The sequence below is a fragment of the Camelus dromedarius genome, chromosome 11 (assembly GCF_036321535.1).
Source record: "Camelus dromedarius isolate mCamDro1 chromosome 11, mCamDro1.pat, whole genome shotgun sequence".
NCBI classification, from domain to species: Eukaryota; Metazoa; Chordata; class Mammalia; order Artiodactyla; family Camelidae; genus Camelus; species Camelus dromedarius.
This window is the reverse complement of record NC_087446.1, coordinates 69,121,098-69,145,657: the sequence shown is the minus strand read 5'-3', so window position 1 is coordinate 69,145,657 and position 24,560 is coordinate 69,121,098. Positions and strand designations below refer to the sequence as shown.

Sequence of the window (24,560 nt, the reverse complement as noted above, 5' to 3'; positions counted from 1 at the left end):
TTTTTTAGCTCTATAAATACATATATTTTAAACTGTGCTAAAGCGGACTTGTTTGAACTTTAATGTTGGGGGGGAGTAGGTGATCTCTTTGGCCCTTTTTTTTTTACTTTACATAGTGTAGTATCAAAACCTTGTATCTAAATCCAAAAATGTCCATTTTATTTATCTCATTCAAAATAACCATATAAAAATATTTATCCATTTGGGATAAGCCCCTTATCTTTATCTTTTTTGACATTTTTACAATCCTTTTTCCAGTTATTCAGCCTAATTAACATTAATTATTCTAAGTATTTATTAGCATCCCTAAAAACATTGATCGGAAAGGAAAAACACAAATGTAGGTTTTCAAACCAGTTTTTTTTTTTTAACTAATTTCTTAGGTTAACCATTAGATATATTTTTCTACCTTTAAACTTGATTTTAATAGGTACCAATAAAACGGCTGTTTATAATGAGAGCTCTTTCAACTTTCACCAATTTAAAAGTTTTCCCAAATTAAAGGATCCATCATATGGCCATCAATTTATATATATATATATAAAGTGATTTTAAACCAATAAGATGAAGAGGCTTTTCCACATGACAGTGGGGGTGTTGCTTAAATAAAATTCAAAAGTTTACTTTCCAAAAGCTAAAAGCCTTTGTGGTCCAGGCTGATGGAACAACGGTTAAGATGGCAAAATATCTGAAAATTGGTACAATCAAAGGATTTTTGAGAATCCCAATTTATTTGCGTGGCCACAATATGTACACAATACTTGTACCTTTTGTATGACAGAGTCCAAGGTGTCGTTTAAAAAAAAAGAAACACATATATACATACATACACACACATAAAACACCCAGAGAAAGATAAAACATTTACATTTCAAGGACACAGGAAGAGAAATCCAAGTTCCCCCTAAATGGGATTTTGTTCTTATAAGTTCAGAATTCCAAAAAATATTTTATCAGGCCTGGTTAGTTACTTTCAGGGTGAGTTATTTTTTCTAATTCCTAATGAATGTTGTGAGTTTTGTACGTATATAAACCTGGCTAGTGTATTAGTTGGAGGCTGGCAATCTGTCATTTCTTTTTCTTTTCTGTTCTGTGTTTTTTTTTTTTTAATTTTTTTTGAAAGTTCTATTTCCCATTGTAAGGTCGGGTTCTCAGAATAAAATTGCTGGTAAGATTTCCCACAGGGACAACACTATGGCATGAAGTCTTTGCCTCTACCATTCCTGTAATTTTCTCCATCACCCAAGAAAGCTGTTACCAGCCAGGAGGAGGGTCCCATTTTTGGAGTTGAAAGGTTCCTCATAAGAGTTTTACTTCTATTCCGAAAAATTCAATGGAGGTAACCAAATCGAGGACAACATTAGACCAGCCTCTTACCTAACCACTTAGTCCTGAACCCAGTGTCTTACAACTGGGACCCACTCAGGACGTTTTCACTGGGTGAGTATTTTCCTGGTATGTTTCCACCAGCCCCACTTCAGACGTCTCCTCAAGGTGGGTGTTTCCTGTTATCTTTCAACCAGGCCCCACCCAGTATGTCTCCACTGGGTGGGTTATTCCCCCCCAGTATCTTTCAACTGGAGGGCCAGGTACCTGGATACACCACAAAATAAAACTCAGGATCATCAACCAATTTGGGAGATCCGAGAACCAGGAGAGACTCACCCAAATTCATCTGGATTCCCCAAGGAGGCAGATGGGCACAAAGTGCCAATGCTGGTACCAAGGCTCCGGTAACTCTGAGAGTTCAGCTGGAGAGAAGTCTGCTCTGGGTCCCTTCCTGGTGTCCAAAACTTTTGACTGAAATACATGTGCAGCCTAAAAGTTAAGAGTTATGTTTTATTTGGCGGGAGGACTCGAGCCGGGATGACAGACTCTCAGATCGCTCGGAGGGACTGTTCCCAAGTGGTTGAGGAGGAGCTAGCATATATAGGAGCTTTACAACAAAGACAAGGTTGTTGGAACAATAAAAGATTGCTTGTTATCTAAAGAAAGCCAGGTATCTCAAGTTCAAGAATTTAGTGCTTTTCCATGTATGGGAGGAAGCAAACATTTTGACTCACTGAATTCATTCTTTAGACAAGCACCTAGCTATCTAGGGCAAGTATCCTGTCCTTTCTTATTCTGAGTCTGCTCAGAGGGCACCGTTGTGAGTGGCTGTAGTGGCTGGGCTGCAGGCCTGTCTTCACTGGGGTGTGTTGGCAGCCACTGATGATTTGGTTTCAGCATTCTTTGTTTACTTACATGGTTGCAGTATTTTCATTCACACTGTAGTATTTTCGGTCACAGAATGATTATGGATAATCTGCAAACTTGGAAAGCAACCGAGATGGAATTACTTCAGGTACCTTCTAATTTAATAAGCCGTGTGCAAACATAAACATGGAGGAAGCATACAAAAGGATTTGGTGGTGTAGGGAAGGTGTTCTGCACATTACAGGAGAAGGCAGAATTCCTTTTCTTTGTGGGCAGGGACGTAAGCCCACCTTTCTTTTCTGTAGTGGTTCCTGAGAACAGTATATGGTAATTAATGAACATTGAGAAACTGTGGCAAACATTGCATTCAAGAGCTGGCCGGCTGCAAACTTGTGTATTGGACAGGTGGATTTCATAGGCAAGTGGTCAGGTGGATGGGAGAGAGATGGATCCCAGGCCTGGGCCCAGATTCAGGTTTAAATCGCCATTTCCTCACCATGGGGCCTTGGACTAGAATGTAACCTCTCCTAACCTGTTGGTGAATCTGTGAAATGGGCATGATAATATTGGTTTCTACCTGGGATTGTTGTAAGTTGTAAAGAGTATTATAGCACACATGAAGCACTTAACACACTGGCACTTAGCAGTGTTCACTGTGTGTGGACGTCCCGCTTCGCGTGTGTCAGAGTCGTAAAGGCAGCATTTGTCTGTTGAGGATGCACTGGTAGCCCCTTGAATAGGTTGTGAATTTGGTTATTTCCTTTTGGTAAATCTGTGTGCCATGGGCAGTTATTTTCATGGACAGATGAGGAATCTCAGGGTAAAGAAGACTGTGTAATTTGCCCAAAGTCAGACCATAATTTTGGGTGCAGGGGCCTCAGTTCAGCATAGGCCCCTGGGCCTTCTGCCCTCTCCTTTCAGCACCTGAGCCAGATGTGTGCTCGGCTGTCTCCCAGCCCAGAATATCCACCAGGGAGGAAGACATACCTGGCCCTGTGCTGCTTGAGCAAAACTCCGGGGTGGAGGCAGTTACAAAATGGATAAACATAAAAACAGATGACTGCAAACTGTGATCAGCTCTGAGAAGGAAAGGAACAGACCTCGCCGTGCAGCGCTGGGAGCTTACCCGTCGGGGCTGTTCTGGGGGCGTTCATCTCAGCTAAACAAGCTCTGCTGCTGCACAAAGGCAGGAAGGCAGGGCATGTGTGACCAGGTAGACTGGGCCTCGTTAGTCATACTCATTCCCCATTAAGCGGCAGCTGTCATGGGCACTTACCTAGTAAACAGATGTTGGCCATAATCATCACGCACTTTGCTTGGTAGTTTTATTGGCCCCAACTTTGAGATGAGGTCATTGAAGCTGGGGAGTTTGCTGCATGCCCGTGATTACCGTGAAAATACCCCCACTGGTCTTTCAACCTAGACTGGCGTGGCTGTCATGCCCCAGCCCTGTGAATGGCATCGTGTAGCTTCTCCCAAGTGGCCCAAATGACTGATATTGATTTTCTTAATTCGTAGGAAATGGTATGTGACAGTAGGAGAAAAAGGTAGTAAGAAATTGTTTGGAAAACTAGAAAAAAATTCAATTCTTCCCCAGCTGGGGGAGCGTAAGCTCTGTCACACACTCCACTCACTGCCTGTCACCTCCTCCCTGCCGACTCCGTGTTCAGAAGCCACTCTGAGCCTTTGAAGAACATTTTGCCTCATGACACTTTTGACTAGGACCTGCGACCTCTCTGTCCCTGGTTAACAGTCTATTCAAAGCCATTTAAATTTTATGCAGGCTCCTCCGCTCAGATGTAAGAATAGCCTCTTTAAACTTCTTGATGCAGCGCCTTAATGTTGATCTTGTGAAGGAAACCTAGTCAAAACCTGGGATGTATGCACATAGTGACCGTAAACTCAGCACTTTGTGAAGTTCAGAATCAGATGGGTGGGAGACTCAGGAAAGGCTTTTTAAGGTAGAAAGGGGAAAGTGAAAGGATGCAGGCTGTGTAAGACTGAAACATCTCGGTCCCAGCCAGCAAGGCACCTGCGTTCAGGATGGTGGGTGGAGAGTGCAGAGTTGTCACAAAGAAAGAAGTGGTGGGATGGGAGGGAGGACAGTTAGGTACTTTACTGGGGAGGGAAATAGTGGGCTGAACATTTCCTGGTTGAACAAGAGGACTGTGACATGATGTGCTTGTATTTTGGAGAGAAGGGTTTTGTGGGGACAGGCCTAGGGAGAACGCTCTGTGGCTGGGGAGTCAGCACAACAAAGAAACATAGAGAACCGGGCAGACCCCAGGGCCCCTGCTGGGGGAGAGGCTGCCCACCAATTCGAGCCCTTGGGGCTGCTTCTGTCCCTTAGCCGGGGCCTTAGAGCTCCCTTCACAACCCAGTCCTGTTGATACTAGAAAAAATAAGTGGGGCATGAGAAGGGCTGTGTCCCAGGCTTTGGTTGAGCCCCTTGGGTGTGCCCTGCCAGATGTGGGTACTTGGCTTCATGCAGGAAAGTATTCAAGGGCAAGCCACTGTTGAGTAAAGGTAGATTTATTCAGAGAGATTTGTTGAAAGGCAAGAGATATTCCACGATGTGTGGGGGTTTGATGCTCAGATTAAAAGTAGGTACACACTCCACAGAGTGTGGGCCTTCTCTGAAACGGGAGAGAGAGGTGTGACCCCTAGGCAGTGCTGTGTTGCTTGTATTCATGGGCTTGGTGGTTTCATATGCTAATAAGTAGAAGGACCAGCCTAAGGGCAAGGGGCTGGAATTCACAGGGAGTTGGCCATTTCCCACACTTTGACCATTTTTGTCTAGCCTTGGGACTGCCATGGTGCCTGGGGGCTTGTTATTCACCATGTTACTATTACAATGGGTGTGTAATGAAGCTCAAGATCTGCTAGAACTTAAATCTCTTCATCCTGAGCCTCAAGGCCTATTGGGGGTTGAATCCTTCACCATTTTGATGTTAATTGCTTTGGCCTTCCTTGAATGGCTGTGCTCTGCCCCCTTCCATCCTGTCTCACTGTGATGACACAGAGAGAACAAAGGCCCGGCCCTGGCTGTGCTCCTGCATTTAACAGGGGGAGGGGTGGGGTAGGCTGAGGATGACTCTGGGTGGTGTGAAAGATGTTTCAGATTTTCCCACGTGGGACATGGGGACCTGCCAGCTGCACCGCAGATTTATCTCACGGGCATTATCGCTTGTGTCACTCATTTGTTTCTATTTTTCTTTTTTTTTTAAGTATTTACTCTAAATTTAATATCAGGGTTTTTTAGGAAACAAATTTCTCTTTTTATTTTCTTTGGGGCTCTTTTTGGGGGGGTAGGTAATTAGGTGTATTTATCTGTTAGTGGAGGCCCTGGGGCTTGAACCCAGACCCTGTGTATGCTATACACACGCTCTAACACTGAGCTCTACCACCCGCCCCTTCATCTTTTTCTTTTTGCTTTAGCTGCCAAAAATCTTACAGCTGAATTTCTAGTCGGCCTTTAACACTTACCCTGACTTCATGGCATCCATTTTTATGACTTTACCTCCCCCTGGTTTCATTTAAGTATTGAATCTCCATTTTCTTTTCACTCTCACTTTTGTCTTTTTGTTGTTATTGTTGTTAAGCTGTGTTTAAAAAATTGTTTAAATTCTCTTTTAGCAGGAGGCTGAAAGTAAATAAATATGTAAATAAACATCACACTTAAATGCTTTTATACATTCTAAGCTGTTTAGTAGTTACTTAAAAACTGGACTGATATTAAAGTTATAATATTTTTACATTATTTTTTAATTTTTTCAAAAGGTATAGCTGATTTACAATATATGTTTCAGGTGTACAATAGTTGCTCCATTTATAGTTATTGTAAAACATTGACTGTATTGCCTATGTTGTAAGATACATCCCTCTAGCGTGTTTATGTTACATGTAGCAGCTTGTATAAGAAAGTTGGGTAACACAGAGTCTGGGGCATTGCTGTGTCTGACTCAGGTTCCAGGTCACCCTGCCTGTCAGACCCCAGGCCCTCACAACTGTCTGCAGGGCAGCGAGTGGAGGCAGCTCTCATCAGCGCTGGTACCAACCTCTGAGTGGCAGTGACAGCAGTGACTGTCTGTGGACGTGCAAAGTGTTGTTCCAGGAGATTTACATGCATTTCTTCATTTATTATTTAAAGCCCTCCTGTGAGGGATCGTTTTAGGTTTTTAATGAATAATACACTTTATTTTTAATTTAATAGACTTCAAACTTCCGGAAAATTTACAGGAGTAGTACAATGAACACTTAGATACACTTCACCTAAAAGGGCAGTATTTGTCCTTTGTGTCTGGCTTACTTCAGCATACTTTTTTAAGGTTCATCCATGTTGTAGCCTGAAACAGTAATTTATTCTTTTGGTTTAATAATATCTTTTTTCTTTTTCTTTTTTTTGTTTTTGGTCTATTTAAAAATAGTTTCATTGAAGTCTAGTCAGTTTATAATGTTGCATCAGTTTCTTGTTTACAGCACAACACTTCAGTTATATAGGAATATACATGTATTCATTTTCATATTCTTTTTCAACATAAGTTACTATAAGATATTAAACATATTTCCCTGTACTATACAGTATAAACTTGCTGTTTATTCTATACATAATCAGTATCTGCAAACCTTGAACTCACAAGTTATCCCTTCCCACACCGTCTCCCCTCTGGTAACCATAGTTTGGTTTCTATGTCTCTGTGTCTGTTTCTGCTCTGTAGATAAGTTTCTCTTTCTTTTTTTTTTTAAGTTTCCACATATGAGCGATCTCATATGGTATTTTTCTTTCTCTTTCTGGCTTACTTCTCTTAGAATGACATTCTCCAGGTCCATTCATGTTACTGCAAATGGCATTATTTTATTATTTTTTTATGCCTACGTAGTAGTCTATGGTATAAATATACTGCAAACTCTTTATCCAGTCATCTGTCAGTGGACATTTAGGTTGTTTCCATGTCTTGGCTATTGTAAATAGTGCTGCTGTGAATATTTGGGGGAAGGTGTCTTTTTGAATTAGGGTTACTTCTGGATATATGCCCAGGAGTGGGATTGCTGGGTCATAGGGGAAGTAAATTTTTTGTCTTTTGGTGAATCTCCATACAGTTTTCCACAATGGCTCCACCAAACTTCATTCCTAGCACAGTGTAGGAGGGTTCCATTTTCTCCACAGCCTCTCCAGCATTTATTGTTTGTGAACTTCTGAATGATGGCTATTCTGACTGGTGTGAGGTGATACTTGATTGTAGTTTTGATTTGCATTTCTCTGATAATGATATTGAACATTTTTTCATGTGCCTATTGGCCATTTGTATGTTTTCATTGGAGAAAAGTTTCTTTAGCACTTCTGCCCATTTTTGGATTGAATTGTTTATTTTTCTTTCTTATGAAGTGTAAAAGCTGTTTATATATTCTGGGAATTAACCCCTTGACAGTCTCATTGAATGTAAATATTTTCTCCCATTCCATAGGCTGTCTTTTTGTTTTGCTTACTGTTTCCTTTGCTGTGAAAAAGCTTGAAAGTTTAATTAGACCCCACTTGTATATTTTTGCTTGTATTTCTATTGCTTCAGTAGACTGCTCTAGGAGAACATTGCTGAGATGCATGTCAGATGTTTTGCCTACGTTTTCTTCTAAGAGGTTTGTAGTGTCTTGTCTACATGTTTAAGTCTTTAAGCCATTTTGAATTTATTTTTGTGTGTGCTGTGAGGGAGTAGTCTAACTTCATTGATTTACATGCAGCTGTCCAGTTTTCCCTACACCATTTTCTGAAGAGGCTGTCTTTACTCCATTGTATGTTCTCACCTCCTTTGTCAAAGATTCAATGACCAAAAGTTTTTGGGACTATTCTTGATAAATTTTTTACCCATTCATTGATGGATGGACATTGTTTGTAACTTTTGGCTACTCTGAATGATACTGCTATGAATATTGATGTGCAAATTTTTGTGAGAATATGTTTTCATTCTGTTGGCTGTACAGTTGGCCCTCCATATCTGTAGTTTCCACTTCATGGATCCAGATGGCTGGTTGTAAAGGGACTCGAACATCCTTGGATTATGGAATCCAGGGTGGTGGGTTCCTGAAACCAATCCCCCGAGGATACTGAGGGATGACCCTATATGTAGGAGTAGAATTGCTGAGCCATATGATAACACTAAACTTTTGAGGAAACACCAGACTTTTCCAAAGAAGCTGCACCATTGCCCATTTCCAATGGCTGCATATTGAGGGTTCCCATTCCTCTGCCTCCTGACCGACAATTGTTATTGTCCGTGTTTTGATTATAACCATCCTAGTGGGTGTAAAATGAGATCTCATTTTGATTTTGATTTGACTAGTGATGCTGAGCATCTTTTCATATGCTTATTGGCCATTTGTGTATCTATTTAATTCCTTGGTAAATTTAAAAATTGGGTCGATTTTCTTTGTATTGGTCAGTTGTAAACATTTTTTTTATATCCTGGATACTAGTCTCTTATTAGATATATGCTTTGCAAATTTTTTCTACTATTCTGCAGATTGTCATTCCACTTGACTTTTTTTAAATATTAAGACAATTCCTTTATAGGGGAGGTAATTAGATTTATTCATTTATTTTATTTATTTATTTATTTTTTGCCAAGCATGCACTCTATCACTTGAGCTACCCACTTCCCCTTTCATTTCATTTTCTTGATGATGTCTTTTGTAACAAGTGGTTTTAATTTTGATGAAGTCCAGTTTATCTGGTTTTTTTTTTTTTATCACTTCTGCTCTTGGTATTGTATCTAGGAAACCATAACCTATCCTAGGACCACAAAGATTTATACTATGTCTTCTTTTAGAAAGTTTATAGGTTTAGATTTTACGTTTCTGTCTGTGATCCATTTTCAATTAATTTTTATTTGTTATATACAATAGGGGGTTTCAGATTCTAAATTCATTCTTTTGCCTGCAGATACCCAGCCTTCCCTGCACCATTCGTTGAATAGACTATTCTTTCAATGCAGTGTTGTTGGCACACTTGTTGAAAACTGATTGTAAATATAAGTTTCCCCCCTGGAATTTTTACTGTGTCTCATAGATTTATGTACCCAAACTTATGACAGTACCATAATGACTTCAGTACTATAGATTTGTAGTAACATTTAAAGTGAGTCCTCCCACTTTGCTCTGCTTCTTCAAGATAGCTTTGGCTGTCCTGGGCCCCTTGCACTTCCATATGAATTTTGGGATCAGTTTTTCAATTTTTGCAAAGAAGTCAGCTGGAATTTTGATAGCGATTCCACTGAATTTGTAGATCACTTTGGGGAGTCTTAACATTTTTAACAATATTGTCTACTATTCCATGAACATGGGATGTCTTCCGTATATGTAGATCTTCTAAAATTTTTTCAGTGATACTTCAAATTGTTCAATGTACAAATCTTGTAAATTTTTGTTAAATGTATCTCCCATTTTATTTTTAATGCTGTTGTAAATGGAAAGGCTGAGCTTCTTAAGGGTGGGACTATATATCAATTTGTTTATTTCTAGGATTCCTATACATCAAATACACTAGGTTTATATTTGCTTCATAAATCTATCCACAACTCTTCCCTCCCCTGTGTTTTAAAAAACCAAGACCCAGGTTAAACTACCTGAACACCTATGTGGAAGTGAGAAATGAGACCCTTGGGTGGGGCTTTGTGCAGATGATACTGAGAACTTATTTAGGATAGCTTCATCTTAATTTCTTTTAAACAATCCTTTCAGTGTATATAGTCAGATACATTAAGAACATGCCCTTTTGATGTACAGAGGAGCTAAGACTATCATTTTCAAATAATTTCTAGTGAGAATGTTGTACTTGAAACCTAATTTGTATCTATCTTTGAAGATTTATGTTTCAGGAGCTTTGACTAAAGAACACCTGTCTTTATTCAATAACGACAACTAAATGCTCAAACAACATGTAAGAGTTTGAGCTGTAACTGGAGGCAGCGCTTACCTCTCCCAATACACTTGTGCTGATCTGCTCAAAAGGGTTCGTCCAACTGTTTGTCAGTAGTCTGTTGGACAAAGCCATAAATCATTGATTTAAGGTTGCTGGAATGCAACATATTCTTATTAATACTAAGTAAGCCCATATTGAGTGCTTACTGTATGTTGGGAATTGTCCCTCAGACTCACATGAGTTTTATTTCTCTGAAAACCTTACATATTTCCTTGTTATTCCCACTTTACAGATAAGGAGACTGAGGATTATGTCTTCTCTCTTTTTGGGGGAGCTCATTATCAATGACTGGAAGTTGTAAGGATAAAGGTATTGATTCATCCTGAGAAAATATTTTTCTGAGAGTCAGCATTTTAGAGGGTGACCACTGAAGAGGGTGATCATTGTTAGAGTGAGACGAGCCCCGTGTTGTACGGAGTCAGCATCCCAGTCCTGGACACGGCACTGTGCTGCTTGGTGGGTGAGGCGGCGTGGCCGCGCAGGGAATGAGGATGCCGGGCCGTTGGGCTGTGCTCAGGCCTGGTGAGGCTTTCTCTGAAGAGCAGTGGACCATCATTGACAGATTTTAATTAGGGGAGTGGGGTGCTCTCGTAGATCACTTTTGTGTTTGTAGAATGCTTGCAAACATTCAGTAGGCTCGGCAGAAAGTGATGTGACGAATCAGAGTAGGGTGGCTGCGAGGTGTAGCAGTGTTCAATTTTCAAGTGGTTTTCAGTCCCATGTTTGTGGCTCAGTAGACGTGTCACTTTGGATGACGCACTCAAGGAAGTGAAACAATTTATTTAATCAATTGAAGCAGTGATGTACCCAATTCCCAGGACTGTTGTGGAGATCCAGTGAGATAACATTCGCACAGTGTGCAGCGTGGTCCCCAGCCCAAAGTCAGTGCTGAGGGAGTGCCTGTGAATACCTGGTAGGTCAGGTGTCGGTGGTGGGTCTCGGTGACTGAGGAAATCTGAGCCCTGAAGGAGGGGTCCAGTCACATCTGTGAGTGATGGGCCTGAGCTGGGAGGGGCAGAGAGACCTTCCCTCCCAACCAGGGGCCCTGGGCAGGACGGCTATGGGAGGAGCACCGTGAAGTCAGCTCTTTTCAGGTGGAGTTGGAGTTGCTCTTGAGACTTCTAAGTGCAGTGTCACGAGCTCACAGAGGAGGTCTGGGCCCGGGCTGTGCATTTTCCTATAATCTCAATCCCTGAGGACGCCGAGGTATTGATCGCTGAACGTGAAGTATTCTTTACAGGACAAGTGAATAGTAGTATCATCTCTGTCATCAAAGCTCACGTCTCTTTATTCATAACCCACTTTGTTAATTGGATACTTACAGGGCGGTTCTTCACCGCCCTCCCCTAGGCTCAGGCTCCACAGTAAAGAGCTGGTGAGCCTCCCTCTTTTCCAGAAGTAGACACATTTAGCTGGTAGCCTTCTATACCTCGCCAGACTTAGAATTTTAATTTGTTGTTTTAATTCTATTATCTGTTGGTCATCTCCTGACAGGAGAGACGTTTTACCTCATGGTCATGTTTCAATTAGCTGTTACTGAGAATTGCTGATCTGATCCATAGTGTATGTATTATATTAACTTTGTAGAGTACTTATCATTTTTCTTTCTTTGCCCTTAAATTTTGTTTGCCCCTTCAAGTTTCTATCCTATTTCGGGCCTTATTTTTTTTAATTAAAAACTGTGTGTTAGTAGTTAAGAAAACAAAAGCAAAGAAACAATGCACATGATACCTAAGTTTAGAAAATATCTATTGTGTTTTCTGTCTCGGCAATGGAGTGTTCTAGAAACTCGTGAAAACGTTCATTACACAAGTTCCTTAAAATGCTGATTAAGAAATAAATCCTTCCTTCCTCATCTTTCAAGCTGCACAGCTAATTTTCAAGAAAGTGAGGGGAAATCCTCAGAATCCAAGTCATATCAGAAAGCAGGGATTCTGGGAGATACGTGAGACTTAGAATCCCTGGGGTGCCGGTTGGCTCCTGAACTGAGTGTTAGTTGCCCTGGCAGGAGGGCGGGAGGTGAGCCCCGGGCCTCTCACACTGGGAGTTGGATGGCTCATCCTATGTAAGGCCAAGCACATCCTGAGAATCCTGTTTAATAAAGGGTGAATTAGAAAGAAAGAAAAATATCATTCCTCAAGGCAAGAAATTAAGGAAAGTCAATTTTTGGGGATGCAGGGAAAAATAACAAATCCAAAGTAAGGATTTAGTTTAAAGCTGTTCTGGCATGAGAGTGACCACAATCTCCTGGCAGAAAATCACAGCTCCTCCCGGAATGAGAAGTTGTGTTTTGAATGAAACAGTGAACAGCCATTCCTAAAAAGGCCTCCTGAGTCTTCTGGATCAAGATACTAGACCCAAACAGCTCTCTTCCAAGGTCTCATTTAAATAACCAGAAAGGTTTTAAAGGAAAGAAGCCATAATCATTGTTCTATTTATTGACATTAGTATATGCTAGGAATTCAGAGGTGACTATGGAGTTGTCTCCTCTTTTATGGACCTTACTTTCTGTTTGACATAGTTGGGGAGCTGGGTGGAGGGAGGTTTTAGTCTGTTGCAATTAGCTAGGAAAGGAAATTAAGAAAGCAGTGAAGGGTGGGTGAACTTTTTAGCTGAGGACAGTCCTGTTCATTTGGCTTTTAATTGCAGGCTCGATGAGTTTTCACTGGAGGGAATTGATCTTACAGAAAATGGACTTAACTCAGGCCTCTTCAGAATGGACAAATGAACCTGGAGAAAGACAGTCAAATCTGTGCAGACATTGAAGTTCACGTGAACGTGCTGTATCCCTGAGCCAAAGATAGGACAAGTAGGCAGCACTTCTTGAGGACAGAGGGGTGGTTTTTAAGGTTCTCCAAGAATGAATCCCAGGGAACCGGGATGGCCAGTTGTCAAACTGTGACTTTGCTTTTTGGACGGTGTGCCCACCAAAGGTATTTTCCGTTTATTAGTTTTCATTTCTCTTAAATACATCTCAGGTGATGAGGACGTGGGCACAAGCATTGGACGCCATGTCGAGGAGACTTTGGATACCTGCCTAGAAGCGCGGGCACAGCTACGGCTGCGTCATACATCTTGCCGCCCACCCCGTTGCCCGGCTCCGTGATCACGGCAGGGTGGTTCCTTGATGACCTGTCCATCTCCTTTGTGACATTGTAACCCACCAAAAACCGGAGCGTATTAGCTTGGCTTTGTTCTTTTCCATCCTTCTCTTTGAATGGACTGATAGTGGACCCAGTTATGTTAGCAGATGTTTTACAAGTAGGGCTCTCAGTACAAACCTTGTAATCCCCGCTGTGTGATCTAGAGAAGAAAGTTACATTCTTTCCAAATTGTTTTGATGCACTTATATGGGAAAATGGTGTACGTTTGAATATGTATTTCCTCTCTGAATCATCATGACTAGAGATGAATGTGGGCAGACATGGAATGTGTTTTCTGTATTTGAACTGTATGGTCCCCTAAATTCTCCCCAGCTTTTTAAAGTCATCACTGGAGTGTTACCTCCAGAGTGTCCCAAAGCATCCACCACTGCCTGTTCTTCAGACACTGTGAGTTTCCAAGTTGGAGAAGGCTGCTAGCTGGTGAGGCATTCTCTGGCACATCTCTGGCTGGCTGATGTGGGCTTAGCACCCAAGACTTGGCAGACAGTAACTAACCACGATCACTTCCATTTCTGGGACACTCATGAAGGATTTTATACGTATGCTAGTGGCATACGTTATTTCAATTAGTTTTCCCAACAATCATAATTAGATTTTTTCACCTCTATTAATAAGTAAACTGTCAAAGCTAGTGACGTGCAGACTTTGGACTGGAACACGGGTCTTTCTGATCCCAGTCTCTGTTCCCTCCCCGACCTATCCTTCCAGATGGCCAGGAGACTCTTCCTCAGTCTTGAGTTTCCTGCTGATATTACCACTCTCTTTGTTTCTAGGAGAGGAAAAGAAGTCTAAACTTACTTTCCAGTTGAAAATGGAATGGAGAGTTAACGTTGGAAGCCGGGAGAGTCTGTCCTGTGATGAAGCGGCGTCCTAGCCACTTCCACTGGGACGTCACGTCACTGTCTGGGCCCCTTGCTCAGCCTGTGCACAGGTGACAGCGCAGATGTGCCGAGCAGTCCTCCCGGACAGGGCAGTGGGTTGGAAAGGAGTTTGGGGATTTGGTTTCATTTCATAGGTTTCTGAGGGCCTTGGCCTGGCACTTCGAGTGGGACCATTCCCTGTCCCACATACTCATGCTCTGGGCCAGTGCAGGCCTGATGTGGCCTCAGCCTGAGGCTCAGGGCCCGTGGTGAAGTGGAGAATTTTAGTCCAGGGTCTGTGGAGGCTCTGACAATTCTGGGTCGTGGGACATTGTCCAGGATGATAATAATTCTTCCCCGAGTTTCAGATTTCCTTGCCTGTGAGACGGGGTAGTAATAGTTTCTGAGATGATTGTAATGATTCAGTAAGGGGCGCAGCGTGTGCTGGCAGGTAGCTGGTGCTTAAGGAGCAGAAGTCGCAGTCACTCTGTCAGCCTCTCACTGTGTGCTCTGTGCTTTGAGAAGATGTGTATTTGGTGAAAGTCCTGCCCAAATACTAGGGTCTAGATGAAACGTTGTTCCTTTACTTTCCCTTTCTTTTGCTCCTTCCTTTCTCTGCGTCTCATGTGTAGGGAGCAGATTCCTCTGTTTCAGGGAATACAGGCCTTTCTAGGAAAAGGACAGGATGAACGTGGATAGGTGGGGCCGGAGGGGGTCTGGAGCATCTGCACAGCGCTGCTTCCCTGCATTTCTGCATCCGGTCCCATCAGTGCACGAAGTCAGCCTTCCTCTTCCTTCCTGTGTCATCAGGTCTCTGTTTTATGGGAAAACATTTTTTACGTGTCTTTTTTCACTTACATGTTTCGTTCAGATGCTTGTTGCTTTTTTCCCTGTGCTTCAGCGTTCCTAGGAGAGAATTCAGCAGTGCAGCATCCTCTCCGAGCTCTATGAGTTGATCGGCTTCCACTGCAAGTCCGTCTTCTTCAAGTGGGTGGCCCCCGTGCAGAGCGTGGCCCCCGGCATCCCGGAGCCTGGCGGGAAGGCCTGCTACCGACTCCTTCTGCAGACGCTTCCTGGCTACAGTCTGTCACTGATTCTGCAGGACTTCAACAAAGGTTTTGGGACTAAAACATTGCTTCAGTCCGATTAACCATGCCTTGTTTGGGCCCTGCTCTCCTGTCTCAACAGGGTGAATTGTGATTCGTGTAGAGCAGGACACAGCAGACTTTTTTCTGTCAAGGGCTTGGGAGTCAATATTTCAGGATCTGCAAACCTCCTGATCTCTGGTGCAGCTGCTCAGCTCTGCTGTTCAGACGCCAGAGCAGCCGGAGAGTCCACACACCCACAGAGCTTTATTCACAGCAGTGGCTGGGGCTGGATTGGGTGTATGAACTGCAGTTTGTCCCCACAGCCTCCTCACTATTGACGCCTGTACCTGAGCGTGCATTTGCGACAATGGGTGAACCTACACTGACACGTCATCATCACCAAGAGCCCATACTTGACACTAGGATTTACACTTGGTGGTGTGCACTCTGTGGGTTTGGACAGATGTACAATGACACGTTTCTACCATCACAGCATCATACAGAGTAGTCTGTCTTAGTGACCCTAAAAATGCTCCTTGCTGCACCTCATTCATTACTCCTTCCCCTCTAGCCTCTGACAGTAACTGATCTTTTAGTCTCTGTGGTTTTGCCTTTCCCAGAACACCATACAGTTGGAATCAGACAGTTGCAGAATCTTCCCAGATTGGCTTCTTTCACTTAGTAATATGCATTTAAGGTTCCTCCATGTCTTTCCATGCCTTGATAACTCATTTTATTTTAACACCATAAATAGTCCATTTTCTGCCTGGACCACAGTTTATTTATCCATTCACCTACTGAAGAACAGCTTAGTGGTTTCTGAGTTCTGGTGATTATGAATAAAGCTGCTATTAACATCTGTATGCAGATTTGTGTGTGGACGTAATTTTCCATTTTGTTCAGTAAACACCAAGGAGCACAGTTGCCAGATGATATGGTAGGAGTACGTTTAGTTTTGTAAAAAATTGCCAGACCGTCTTCCAAAGTATCTGGGCCATTTTTCATTCCCACCAGCAATGCAAGAAAATTCCTGACGCTCCACATCCTCACCAGCATTTGGTGCTGTCAGTGTTCTGAGTTTTGGCAGTTCTGACTGGTGTGCAGTGATAACTCACTGTTTCAGTCTGCAGCCCCTTGATGACAGATGCTGTGGAGCATGTTTCCATAGATTTCTTTGGCATCTAGTTTCCATGTTGAGGTGTGTGTTGAGGCATTTTGCTCATTTTTTAAGCAGGTTATTCATTCTTCTTGTTGAGTTTAAAGAGATTTTGGTGTATTCTGGATATCAGCCCTTTATCAATGTGTCCCTGCCCTTCACCTGCAGCACCGGAGTTGTCCTTTGGGTCTCAGTGGAGTGTCAGCTCTTCAAAGAGGTTCCCTGTCTTCCCTCACCTAAATACTGTCCTTGAACTTTTCACTTTCATTGACTCACTTTGTTCTTTTTAAATAGCATTTCCCATAATTTGTAAGTACATTAAAAAAAAAGGCAATGATTGAACACTGCCTCCCCCACCAGGCTGTGTGCCCTGTGAGAGCAGAGACCCTGTCCCCACTCACCATGTCCCATGACAGCACATGTCACATGTCCATGTAAATGTGTGTAACGTGGGGCCAAACCTGATGAGCAGCTATGACGACATGTGTTGGCTACCATTCATTGAATAGAGTTTGTTTCTTGATCTTAATTTTAAATCACATGAATGAAACATGTTTCTTTTGAAAAATAAAACAACAAAGCACACCTCCATGTGATTGGTACTTTCTACTTAGCCTTCTGACCCAGGAGGGGACGTTCACCATCATTTTGTGGAGGAGGTTGGGGAGGTAAATTAGGAGAGTGAGATCAAATAAAGTAAAAATGATAACAATCAGCTGGCTTTATTTTCACTAAGACAAATTTTACTTTAAACCATACCTCAGCTGTTGTTCTGTTGTTTTAAACACTTCTCATAGAATTAAATGGAAGCCCACTAAACCCTGAAAGGGAAATTATGTGCTCAGGTCCTGAAAAGTGTTTATGTCTATTTCTTGAAATGCACATTTTCCCTGCTGGTTACAGAATGTCATGGCGGGAACACAGCCGTGAGCTGTGTGTGTCTGCCAGCTTCACGGGCTGCTCACTGTCATTTTCATTTTCTTGTGTTGCAGTGTATGAAGGTTTTCCATCAGACTGTTTGCTCAGCCCCTTCCTGAATGAGGGATTGAATTTTCCACAGGAAATCTTATGGAAGAGAGTGACAAGGCACATGGGTTTCCCAAAAAGCAATAGTTGTTGTAATAAACTCTCACATTGGTGAACTTTTTGAATACAAGCGAGTTGAAAATTTTATCACTAGGTCATATGCCACAAATCTGTCTTAAGAATAAAAAGATTCAGATTTTATAGAAGAAGCAGTTTGAATCAAGTATAAATTACAATTTGTACACTAGTTGGTGTTAGAACATGTACTCACTCTTACCATAATTGCCTGTGGTAGGAACTGGATCATTATTTATTTATTTAAAAAAAATCCTCAAGGTTCTACTTGCCTCATTCTTGATGCGGCAGTGCTGAGGTTAGTTAAGTTGGGACATTTAGAATTCTTGGCTAGGTTTTCAGGACATTGATTTCAGCCTCTTTATCTTTTTTAGAATCTCTTCTTTGTGTCGGTCTTTGGTCTTTTGACAATGTGGAAATACTGCACAGATCAGTCTTTCCCTTTTTCCTGTCTTTATGGGAAAAGATTTCTGTAAGACACACTACTAGGACATTAAGCATTTTGTGTGGGGTAAGTTTGGTCGGCTCAAAGGATTTCAATTAATACATATTAATACTTGCTATTCAGCTAATGATAAGAAAATTATAAAATAACTTAATTATACATCAATAAATATAGTACAATAAGCCCATCACCCAGATTAAGGAATTCACAAACATTTCCATATTTCCTTTATTCAGACCTTTGTTCTTTTACTTGTCCTTTGTTGAAGTATTTGACAGCAAATTCAAGAAAACATGTCATTTTACCCTATGTACTCAAGTAGGCATGTCTGAAAAATGAGGGCCATTTCTTTGATCAGGTTTTTCCATTTGACTTATGTGCTCGTTAAGTACCAGCTGTATCAGGCATCTCACTAGGCATTAGGAATCCTTGGGGCAATGAGACAGTCCTGGCTCCCAAGGAAGTTAAGGGCTGATGGAAGAAACCAACACAGGAGCTTAGGTGCCCCACCTAAGGTCCCTGCGGGATGACACCAATTGGAAAAAATTTGTGCACAATACAGTGGGATTCACAGAAGGGACTGGTCAGACTAGTAGGGCAGGCCGTGAGAGAGGCGGTCAGCAGGGCTACAAGAGGAGGAATCATTTGATCAGAATCTGAAATCTTTTCTGCCAACCTTCCTACCAAGCCCTAGGGCCCATCACACACAACCCTGTGCTGTAACTGTTTTTGATTCCTGTTACCACGTCTCCTTCAGGAAGGATTTTAAGGTGGAAAATATTTAAAATCAGTAATTGTTGCCAGAAGGGACATAGAACAAAGAACATGGAAACAACACAAATGTCCATCAGCACATGACTGGATAAAGACAAGGTGATACATATCTACAATGGAATACTACTCAGCCATAACAGATGCAATTTGCAGCAACATGGATGGACCTGAAGACTGTCATTCTAAGTGAAGTGGGGTGAAAAGAGAAAGAAAAATGCCATAAGACTTCATTTATGAGGAATCTAAAATTAATAGCAATAATAATAAGACCACAAATGAACTAATTGTTATTTTGATTTCTTGAATATGCTTAAGCACATATGACTGTCCTTTGTGATTGGATTACCATATTCTGTTTATTATTCTTTTGTAGTTGGCTTTATTCCTCTGGTAACTATGTAAGTTTAAAAATCTGAAACTCTAATCTGTTCTTAGAAACAATAATTAGTACATATATGTAACTAAAAAAATGCAGTATACTCTATACATGTATTTACATGCAATGTGTATGTGGAGTTGAACTGTAATAATTATACCTAATAATACTGAAAAAGGAAAAAAATAAAATAATATATAAAAAAACTAATCACCCCTCTTTAAATATTAAAACATTCAGTTCTGAGATTCTGTGAAAGACAGCATTGAAGTAGGTTTTTAAGATTTTCTCCTTGCTCCTCGGTAAGCAGCCTGGGCTGCACAGCTTGGCCGCCACAGGCCCCCAGGACTTGCCGGCTTGCTCCTCACTTGTTGGGAGGAAGATTAGCTGCTTCAGGAATATTTATGCTCTTAGAAGTTGCTGAAAACCCCACAGAGCTTCTGTTTACATGGAGTGTATCTGTCAATATACCCCATTTTAGAAATTTGAACAGAAAATTTAAACCCAAGAACTGACAAGCACACGCTGCCCCAGCACGTGGTCAAAGCAGTGCTGTCACGGTGGCGTGTGTTGGTTCTAGAAAAAATGCACCATACACTCAAGAATGAGGGTGAACCCACAGATCTCATCTCAGCAATGCTATGAAGAGGTGGGACCCAAAGCCCCTAAAACAGTGCTGAAGTCCCCAGATGTCCCAGAACACACAGAGCCATGGGACCAAGAATCCAGTGTCTCATGGATCATCAGCCGTGGAGACCGCGTCCTGGGTCAGGAGAAGCAAAAGTAGGGATACCAGGCACACAGTCCTATTACAGCAAAGCTTTAAAGGTGTTGAATTGACTAAAAGAGTGGCAAAGATTTGCATTTAGAATACTACATTTCCTCTCCTGGAGACGTTAGAATGATAACACTGATTAACAGAGGATGATTGTAATGGATTAACTATGATACTGATGACATGAGCTGCTCACACTAACCCTGCACTCAATGTAGACTAAGCCTTTTATGCACACACTTCATTAGGTCTCCACATCCCTGCAAGGTGGCATTAAGCACTCATACAACCATGAAATCAGTGACTATAAAACAGTCACAAGGCTTTCTCTGCAGCATGAGGTAGCAAAACCAGCAAGGATTTTCAATGACAAAATCCAAAATCATATATATTTGGGAAAGAAAGCAAACAAAACACAGAAGGACAATAAAACAAAAGAGCAGATGGAATGAAAACTTTTATTGAAGAAAGCAATGATTGATTCAATTACAACAGGTAATGTCCCTGGTATAATTGAACCATCAATCCAAATTTTTGGAATAGTGAGTTGTGAAATTACTGTCTCATTTAATATTGGAATTCCTAGTTGGACCAATTTGATATACATCACTGGTGTGATGTTATCTATTTAGGTAAATAACAATATTCATATTTTTTAAGGTAACAGGAATCATAACACAGGACTCCAGATTTAGAGAGAGAATTCAAACAACTACTATCATACTCCATCCAGTAAGGACAAGTGTCCCTGCGTCACCAAAACAATGAAAATTTGCACACAGAAAACACATTTCTCCAGTTGTGACAAATACAAGACAGTGAACCATGAATTACGAGAAGAAGCAACTGTTTAAATGCCATGGGCAAAATTTTTTATCATCTTGAAAACATCACTGATGCACTAAGTAAGAAAAAAAATTGTTTTACTAGCAAATCTAACTGACACAGGGGATTTTCCAAGTGAGAAGGTAATTCCAAAAATTGCAGTAAAATGAGTTAAGATGATCTGTGCAGTGACGGAGCTGATATTAGACTGACCAGCATCACGATTTCCGGTTTTACACTTGCTCTCTTCTTGTCACCTCTGACACAAGAATGCATCATATGATTTTTTTCTTTAGGGAAAAAAAGATAAATAAAAACTAACTAGAAGATGTGGTATGGAAAGCAGTAATGAAGTTGTCTAACCTAATAATGCAGCCAGTGTAATGTAGCACTTATTCGGGCACTAGAATTTTTTAAATCATGATTTATTTTATATCCTATTTCTATCCTAAAGGAGGCACTTAAAGTTTTCTACTTTATTCAACATATCTTGTGGGGGTTGTGATATACACTGGTATGGCAGTTTTCAGAGATTCAAAATCGCCTCTGTGGTTGTGGTCAGGAAAGGCAAGGCTCCCTCAGAGCTGAGACGGAGAAGGAATCCCCGGAGTCAGCCCCCGGGCAGCTTCCGAACCGCATCTGCTTGCACTTGGCACAGGACACCATCAGCAAGTGTAACTCTGACAAGGAGATTTCCCCGGGGACCTGGGAGGTGCTCTAACATTCTGAAGCCACTTGTTTCCCATTTAGGTAAGGCTTGGAAAAACAGTTTATTAGAAGTGACTCCCTTTGTATGTGCCTTTTGTCCTGAGAGGTCACTAATTAGCAAAAATATAAAATACCCCATAATATAAGAATTTAGGTACCCCATTTTTCCATCTACCTGTCTATTTGTTTATCATATTTATACTTAGGTTACACTTTCCATGATGTTCAATTCCGGGCACCAAAAAAGAAAGGTTGCAAAATATTTCTTATAAAAAGCGGGAATGGGTCTAAGGTTTAAAAACCACTACTGCTAACAATAAAAGCCAGATAATATTTTTAACCTCAATTGCATCAGACCTTCCCGAATTCCTCCCTTAAGTTCACTGTTAAAACAATAATGGAATCTCTGTCCTTCCAAGACTCGGGCCTGATCGCCACCCATCCAGATATCTTTCTGTGGGTCCCTACTTGTCCTCGAGGCCCCCAAACACAACTTACGGGTTGAAATTTCTTCAGTGTTCCTACTGTAGGGGAAACCTGGAAGTCCCAGGCACTGTCCAGGAGTCACACCTACCTGCAAAAATCAAAGTCATGTGACTGAAATGGGACAACCCAGGTTGTGTGGTAGGGCTGAAAGCTTACCAAAAACAGGTTTGGGGGCTTTACCCAAGCCCTCCAGCTCCTAACATGAAGAAGTACAGGGAGGCCAAATTAACCACGAGACTGTGTGGCTTAATTACCCCATGAATAAAGGATTTGTGCCAGTGCCACCTTTAGACAGGGAACCCCAGAACCCAGACTTGGAAGCACCCTGTCCCCTACCCTCTGAACAAATATTCTCTCAAGACACATAGTGAGAGATGGGAGCCCCGGTGAGCTCTGGAATAAGATGCGACCTGAAAGACTGCTGGTAACAAATGGTGTGCAGCTCGGGCAACCCCCAGGACCACCAGCCATTCTGGTACCACTGATGCCCACACTTCCATCCACAACAGTTTCTTCAGGACACTTATGCACATATAACCATCACACAAAAATGATTGCTTAGACATATTTTAAGAGAAATAACATTATGAGAATGCCAAATTCATGACATGTCAGAGTCAAGACCCCAGAGTATTTACTGGATGAGATCTCACGTGTGCCCCGCAGTGAGCTTTAAACCCTTAGGACACAGTCATGGAACAGTAGGCATTTTCTTTCTTTCCTCCAAGTTGGCTTTACTGGAGAACTCCGTAGACACAGGAAGACTCTGTTTCCCACCTCTACTACTTACACAAAGGGCTCATCACGTGGTGAGGGATCAGCGCTTGTGCGACCGGCTCCAATGTGAGCACTCCAGTGCCCAGCTCCTCCAGGAGCAGAGCTCCCCCCACATGAGCAGAGACCCCCCCATGAGCAGAGCACCCCCCACGGGCACTGCAGTGCCTGCAAGAATCAGGAGTCTGATGAGTGAGCCTGGGGCGGGCAAGTCAGGAAGCAAGCACCGCTCCCTCAAGCTCTGCAGGTGATCTCTGTGTCATCTTGAATAAATACAGTCAGCATTAAGATGTTTGACAAGAGGGTAAAAGGTAAGGCCTCTCCAAATCTCCTCGCATTCCTTTAGTTGGAGACCTGGTAGAACACATGGCGACAAGAGAAGCTGGCTTTTCATGCCCACGTTGGCCTCAGGGCTACAGGGGAGGCCACGGTGCTGCCTCCGCCCCACTTCCTGCCTTCGTCCTGCAGACCTCACAGGGGCCGCTGACTCGTTTCTCTGACTTTCTCTCCTTGGTTGTGCTACACTTCCAGCTTTTAAAAGCTCACAAAATCCTCACTGGAAAATCTTTAACAATGAACCCAAGTCAAATGAAATCAACCAAAAAGACACACTGCCTTCTTCATTACTTTATATTTTAGGATGAAATTCTTGAAGACGACTCCCTGAACTGAAGGGGTAGATGGAGGAGAAAAGAAAACAAGACAAGCATTTTTGGGCCCATAAAAAATGAGAGGTAACCAGATGGTGTCTAGTCTTCATTGCAACTCTCTGCCTGCCCCAATTTCACATGCCCCTCCCAACTGAACCCATCAGAACTCGACTGAAGGAGACGGCTGTGCAAATTTATTGGAAACCAAATAAATCACTATGGAAACAGTCTCCCAAACCCAGTGAGAACACTGTAAGCTGACCAGTGCCAGGATCTGAATACGTGCAGATCAAAATTCCGACCCCCTCCCTGGTAGGTGTACTTACAGTGGGGGTTGTCGCCGTGCAGTTTGTCTGCATCCAACATATAAAAATGAAAGGGACTCCAGTTTTCAACATCACAGTCCCTCTGAAACAACTGGTGGTCAATTAGCGTTTGTCTCCAGCAAAACTCGATTTTCTCCCCTGCACGTGGAGGTGAACACACAGAAGAGACTGATGATCCCCGCTGCGAGTGTAGCTAAGTGTGTCTAAGCAAGCTGGCTCCATCAGCATCCTGATGAGCAGGGGAGTGTGTGAGCCGCGGGGCTCTGCAGACTAATGGCCAGGCAAGGAGGGCGCTTTCTTACATTGGGGAGAAAAAGGCTGGAGCAGCACTCGCTGGAAATAAATTCTAATTAAACCTTCAGGTGCGGTTCCTGCAGCAGAACCCACGCCAATAGATGAGGCTACCTCCGTGCTGTCCAGTCATGTGAACCAGGCTCATTAATATACATGTGTGTTTGGTTTAGCAAGTGAATCATGTCTGTTTTCTGGAAATTACATGAGGGTGGAAAACCTTCCAAACATGTTCATTTATTTGCTGTGGACTTTGTTTAATCCTCTTAAGAGCATTTAGAATGACAAACTTCTTAAATTAGCATGTTTGCCTGAGTGACCTTTCCAGGCACATGGGCCGAAACCTAGGACAGCCCAGAAGCAAATTCAAAACCGTTCCAGCTGCACAGCACTGCAGAATGTGTCCAGTTTGAGAATAAGGATTTTTTCTCCACACACTTTTCCTCCTCTGCCCAAATTAATCAGCCTCTGCTGCTCTTGTGTAATGAGTATTGTATGACTCATCTTCTCTGCCTGTAAAATGGAAATGGGAAATACTTCTGCCCAATAAAATGACATAGAACTAAGCCCCAAAATTATATATATTTAAAAAA

General features: G+C 42.2%; 1 long non-coding RNA gene across 1 annotated transcript in view; it reads left to right on the top strand.

Annotated features, from left to right (window-relative positions):
* The window catches only part of LOC135322428 (uncharacterized), an 89,096-nt gene extending 69,755 nt beyond the window's left edge, over positions 1-19,341 (top strand). The window contains exons 7-8 of the long non-coding RNA XR_010383005.1: positions 14,106-14,970; positions 15,094-19,341. This is a non-coding gene — a long non-coding RNA (uncharacterized LOC135322428). The remainder of the gene's footprint in view (positions 1-14,105; positions 14,971-15,093) is intronic.
* Positions 19,342-24,560: the final 5,219 nt, after the last annotated feature.